A 6,927-nucleotide genomic window follows, 5' to 3' on the forward strand; every position below is an offset into this window, starting at 1 on the left:
TAATTCTGACTTTGCTATGACAATCTGGCGCTTCTGAATCAGCTACTGTTTTGTTATTAGTTCAAGTATTTGCTATTGACTGTTCAAATGCGGAGTTATGCGCAGCGCTGAGTAACACGTCGTGTGTGTGAGGGGAACAGGGTCACATCACAGGAGAGTGAACTGCCTGTCAGAAATCATAGCACGTCAGCTGTCTTAACCGCGGCTTGTGTACTGCATCATCACTGTGTCTGTCACGCGACTCTGTTGCCCTTTCGGGCTTGAACTGATGGTAAAACTAACAACATTATTAACTGTCTTGATATTTACTTTGAAAGCTGAAGCTCGCGATTATGGTAAGTGTTGCATTTCCGACGCGTGCTTGTGGTGTTCGGCCAATCACAATGCATTGGGTCAGCTGGCCAATCAGAGCAGACTGCGCTTGTCAAAGAAGGGGGCTTTGTTGAAAACGACACGTTTGAGAGAGGCGGGGCATAGAGGACCTACAATAATGTACAGTATTTGAAAAATAATGTGTTTTTTGAACATTAAAGCATGTCAACATATTCTGTTACACCACATACACAAAATAATGATCTTTAAAATAGCATCATATGACCCCTTTAAAACTGGTTAGTGTCTTCTGCTAGTAATCAAAGCATTAAAAAACTATCTGAAATGATAAATAACAGATTGGAGATTAAAATAATAGCAGATTTGTCTCATTTTAAATGAATAATAAAAACTCACACTTCTCTAGTAAGTTTCGTCTGTGTGTGAAGACAGTAGCGCAAATCCGTAAATGAATGTTCCGAAGTGAAATAAACTTCAACAGAATAAAGTTGAATAGAATTGAATTGAATTAAAGAAGAATAAATAATTAGAAGAATAAACTTCAACTTTACTGTTCAGTGCACTGATGTCAGATTCATTTTGGATAGTAAAGTTGATTGTTAAAGTGTTAAATGCCCTTACATATCTCTGTCACCATTATAAGTGTTTGATCACCCCATTTGAGTGATCATTGCAAAAAAATGTGTTTATGTATATATATTCTGTTTATGTATATACTGTATTCTATATATAGTCCTAGACCTGCTGTCGCAATAATCAATATATCGACTTATCACGCAATATTTTGGTAACGCAATATATCGCCCATTATATTTACTTAAAAATGAATGTCACCATGTTTTGTACATTCCACTTGCGCCTGTGTCTTTTGCAGCTTCTCGTACATAACGTGGTGTAGTCATGAGGTGCTAGTTCAAAAAAAAAAAAATGCTTCTACAAAAAAAGTTTAATCTGCAGAAATGGTCTTGTTTAGGGATCTGTGCCTTTTTCCGGACATCTGACTGCTAAGTAGTGATTGTGTTTTTCAGCAATAGTGTGCACCCTTCATTTACAGAGAAAAGAAGGTCAGGGAAAAATCTGTAGATGGAAAAATCTCCATACAAGTTCTTTGTGCATTTTTCTTTTTTCTACTTTTTACTTTTTGTTAGAAAATGTTTATTTACTATTTATTCAGGTTTTTTAAAGATATCTAATATTTTGATACTTCATTTCTATGATCTAAATATTCTTAAATTAAAAGTGTGTTGTCATTTGGAAGTGTGTAGGCCTTCTTGCATTATTATGCTGTTACATTATGATTATATATTCAGTGGCATAAAATGGTCTTTAAAATTAAATGAATGAATAATATCACTTATCGCAATCATTTCTGAGGCAATATATCGCACAACAAAAAGTTGTTATCGTGACAGGCCTATATAGTACCAGTCAAATGTTTGGACACACGAATGGGAAAGTGTCCAAACTTTTGACTGGTACTGTACTATAATATACACAGAGAATATCGGCCAATATATCGGTATCACCCCTTTTTTTTACTCCCTAATATCGGTATCGGCCCCAAAAAAAAAAACATATCGGTCGGGCTCTAGGAAAAACACCTTTGAAACCTTTATTTTTAAGAGTGTATGGGGTCAGCTGACAATGCTTTGAGATGAATAATAATTTCTCCTCTCAATACTCACATACAGAGCAGAATGGAAACAGAAAGTATAGGCACTAATAAAATCTTCTCTGGTCTTGCTTGTGCTCCTTTGTTAAATTCTGCTGGACACAAAGACAAAAAAATAAAACATATTGTTAAACAATCTCATTCTAACTTCATTAAAATCATCCCAACAAACTTATATTATTAGCTTAAAAGAATCTAATATTTTTTTCTTTTTTTTCACAAACCTAGTTTCATACTTTTAATTAGAAATTCATTTGTGATTGTAATTTTTCCTATGAATTAATTAGAGCACAGTCCATTTCTACTGTGCCTTTCCTATGGGGACAATGAGTGGGTTATTCTACTCACATTCCTGGGGGGTCATAAAACCAGTGATATCATGATTAGTTGTCATGGTGACCAGGGGCCCAGTTGTTTTGCAGAAATCCTGGCATCCAGTTTATTGAGTGAGGGGACTGTGACGATTTGTTAATCTAATGAATAATTGATTTGTTAAATCAAATAAAAATTAGTGTGTCAGATTGGTCGAGACGCTACAGTGATGTAGTATGTGTAGATTCCTGTATCACTGTGTTGAACGTTGTTAAGTTTGAGGGAGAAGTTTCCATTCAGATACTTCTCACGGATAATTTCAGTTCTGTTGTAATATGTTGAATCCTGTTCTTCCAGAGAGACTTTGCCCTTAATAATGCCATACACTTTCAGGGTCTCGTTGTGTCTTCAGTGCACTGTAATGTCTTCAGTTGTAAGCTGAGATTTTTTAGAAGAACAAGGCAAAACCACAGAACCGCCAACAGAACGCACAAATGGGTGCTGCAGAGGCTCTGAAAACAAAGAGAAGTTGCGATAAATGAAACCGTTTTTCATGCAAGAAACATAAGAGTTTGCTTCATGACGGACTGTTGACTGAATAGCGTCTATAGACTAGAGCATGGTTTTGAATCCATGGTCCTCGGGACCCACCGCTCTGCACATTGTGTATGTCTCTCCACACCTGATTAAGATCATCAGCTCGTTAGGAGAGAGATCCATGAACTCAGTTGAGTGTGTCAGATAATGCCGAGTTCACACTGCATGATTTTCAAACTCGTCGGATCGCCGTTGTTTTCACACTGCGTGACTATCTGGGGTAGCAGTCAGTTGCTGCTGTGTTCACGTTGCACGATGGATCGGCGACAGGGGCTTTCACACTGCATGACTTCACAATAGGAAGAATCGCCGACAGCTCTGTGTGGTCCGCAAACTATGTTTTACAACAAAACACACGCGAGAGTGATAAGGAAATAACGCGAGAACCCGAGTGCGTCAGACCGGAGTTCTCGAGCGAGACTGGAATTATTTAAATATATATATATATATATATATATATATATATATATATATATAGCTGGTCAAGCAAATGTTTGTGCTTGTTTCTGTATGATATAATTGTTCATATATCTATCAAAATACTGATATTCTGGTCTATAACTCCTCCCCGAACTTCCCTCTGCCCTGTATCTTGGTCTCTCATTGGCTGTAGGTCATCGCCGATGTAGTTTTCAGTCAGAACTCATTGCACACAGCATGAATGTGAATCGCCGGCAGCTCCAGATATTTAGCATGCCAAATATTTTACGATTCCCTCAGATCGCGGCTTTGTTAATTCACACTGCGTGATTGTCACTCGCATGAACGAGCGCCGATTTGCCTCCGATTCTGGGCATTTGTCGGCGAGTGAAAAATCGGGCTAAAATCGTGCATAAGTGAGACATACACAATGTGCAGAGCAGTGGGTCACCAGGACCAGGGTTTAAAACCACTGGACTAGAGTTTGCTTTCAGCAGAGAACAATGCTAATCCATTGCTTTTAATAATAGACAAAGTGCATTACAAAGAACAATACAGGGATTGTTAAAGTAACAAAACATCATGCAACCAAACAAACTTAAATTCACTTCATTTCAAACTGAAGACCCCTGTGAAGACCATATATGACATTTTTGTATAATGGTATAAAAGTGTTTGTAAACCAACCTGAATAGAAAGAGTACATTTCTAAGAGCTTGGCATATGTGACTTAAAGGGGTCCTACTTTCTTTTTTCACTTTTTCAACTTTAGTTACTGTGTAATATTGCTGTTTGAGCATAAAAAAGACCTGCAAGGTTACAAAGCTCAAAGTCAACTCTAAAAGGAGATCTAATGGTTAACAGAAAACACTTCTCAAGAACTACAACAAACGGCTTGTTAGGACTGCAGTGTGCTTGCTCTGGATATCGTGAAGTCATAATATTACTCATTTAAATAATTCCCACAAGCAAAAAAGGGGGCAAGGCCTGATTAAACTGCACTGGAGACCATATTATAAACTGTAAAAAAAACAAAAAAAACAAAAAACTCTGAAACGTCCTGTAAAATCTGTGCTCTGTGCTTGCTCTGCATGATCCTCTTGTTCGCAAACATTCTCAGGGTCTGAATCAAGCTCAAATTGGTATGGCAAAATCAATGCCATCGTTAATATTTACAGCTGAGCAGATGAAACCTGTGGTTATGGTGAGGGGCGTGACATTCCAGGAACACGCTCTAAGTGGTTTGCCAATGACAACACACTGCAATACTAACCAACTGCAGAACCATACATCATAGCAGTATGAGGACAACAGTGCCAGCCTAACAGTCTGATTTTTTTATTTTAAAAAGCTGGGAAAATGGGAATTATTTTCTGTGCTAGGCCTAATCGACAATATGCCAGTGTTTGGACCTGTGAATTTTTTTCTTTTTCTATCAGCGAGCTTTAGTGATATTAAAAAGCGCAGTAAGGTGATTTTACCATTTTCAGATGGTTCGCTCCAGCTAACAGCTAACAGGTAAGCTACAACTGGAAAATGCTTGAAATAGTGCATTTGATAATAATGCTTTTATTATCAAATGCATTATTATTATTATTTATTGTGGACAGAAAGTGTTTTGAAACCAAAGTTCGTATCTTATCCACAATAATGTGCTAGTAGGCTATAGTTACAGTATCTGTCTAAACAGTTGCATAGCTCAAATATGCACAAGGTGTAACGTTACTTCTGCAGGAGTCCAGGTGGAGTCACGTTTTCAAATGTCACAAAACTTAAAACTAAAAGTGCTTTTCCTCCCTCTACTGTCCACTACAAACCGTTTTGAACTTTGTAATATATTATTTATCTTTATCGGGTGGTCTGCAGCTCATGATAGTGGTAGCTATATATTATTATGCAATTAGCATTTAGCCGAGGCTAGGAAAGTACCGTTTATTTCTATTTCTATTTGTGTGACTTGAAAATAATCAGACCAAATACCTGCTGGAGGCCATAACTCAAAAGGTTAAATAATAAAATATATTTTGTTAATATTAAAAGAAGAAACGGTAAAATGTAGTACAGCACATATGTAGGATTTTAATCATGTATCATCTGAGGTAAAATTATACGGAATTACAGAGTTTATTCTCAGTGAAATATCTGTGTAGTATTTTATTTACAATTTATTAACATTCTGTTGCACTATACTTCACTGTGTATATTGTAACATTACTCTACACTTTAATGGCACCTTATATATTTCTTATTTTAATCTTTCCTCTGTCATGGTTCTTGTTTATTGATTTAGTATAATTATAGACATGTTTCTGCTACTTTGGCAATTCTGCATGTGAAATATTTAAGCCAATAAAGTATTTTTAAGTTAAATTGACTACATACTGTATATTTTCAGTCTGGATCCCATTTTATGCACGGTGCCTCCAAAAACCAAACTGATAACAGTGATCTTTTTTTTATTGCAAAGAACAAAACAGAAAATATAATATATTATTAGTTTTAATATAGATTAAAACCATAAACATGACACATGAGAAAGAAAGAAATTGCATCTACACGTTCTGAAATTCACCTCCATCATTAATAAAACAATCAACTGAGCAGTAGCCCTCAAAGTCTTTGAAGGAATAAAACCCACGCAGGACTCCCCTCCTGCCATTCCCACCATAGCCAGGTGGGCAGTCTTTAAATATTTCACAGCACTGCAGAGAAGCACCGGGCTGCAGCCTGCAGATCGAGGTGGGGCTGCACCTGGGGCGGGGCTGCACGTGTCGCCCCGCCCACAACTGTTCTCATTGGTTAAAGGCGTCAAGTCCTGACTGGTGTCTTCGCTGCATGGTGAGTGCAGGCGAGCTACGTCTCTTGTCTAATTTGTTTAATTACAAGTTTTAATTCTAAAGTGGCGTTTAGTGTGCTGTTAAAAGGAAGGGTGAAGTAGTTTAAAAATAACATCGCGTAACTTTACTCACTCAACCATAGCACGCAAGTAACCAGGGCTGCGTTTCCCAAAAGCGTCGTAGGTCTAATGCCTTCACGTTCTGTCGGAAATGTGATAATTCTCATTCTGAAGTTGACTACGAGCTCATCGCTTTAAAGTTTCGAAGTGGGAGGGCGTTCATGTGCAATGTTTACCTAAGAAACTCGTATTTACGATAATTCCGAGAGCACGTGAAGGCAGCATTAGAAACGTTAGTGTGTGTGGTTTTGGTGGGATTATGATTAGGATACAGTGTTCCCAAAATAAGCCCCTTAAAAATTAATACAGTAGCAAAACTGAACCAGCAGAAGTAATATAGGACAAGTTAATATTAACAATAGCTATACAAAATTATTGTTTTTCTGTGAATAAAATGATTAAATGTAAAATATTTAGATATTATTATTATTAATAATAATAATGATTATACATCTATTAAAATAATTGGCAAACTACATTTATTAATAATAATTCAACAAAGTATGATTAAGTTTAACAGTCCTTGAAAGTAGAGCTCGTTTGTTATATTACACACTGTTATGCTGCTATACAGTATATGCACTAGTGCAGGTGCCCAATCCTGCTCCTGGAGGGCCACTGTCCTGCAGAGTTCAGC

This window comes from Sinocyclocheilus grahami, unplaced genomic scaffold (assembly GCF_001515645.1).
Source record: "Sinocyclocheilus grahami isolate Dianchi unplaced genomic scaffold, SAMN03320097.WGS_v1.1 scaffold1132.1, whole genome shotgun sequence".
Lineage (NCBI taxonomy): Eukaryota > Metazoa > Chordata > Actinopteri > Cypriniformes > Cyprinidae > Sinocyclocheilus > Sinocyclocheilus grahami.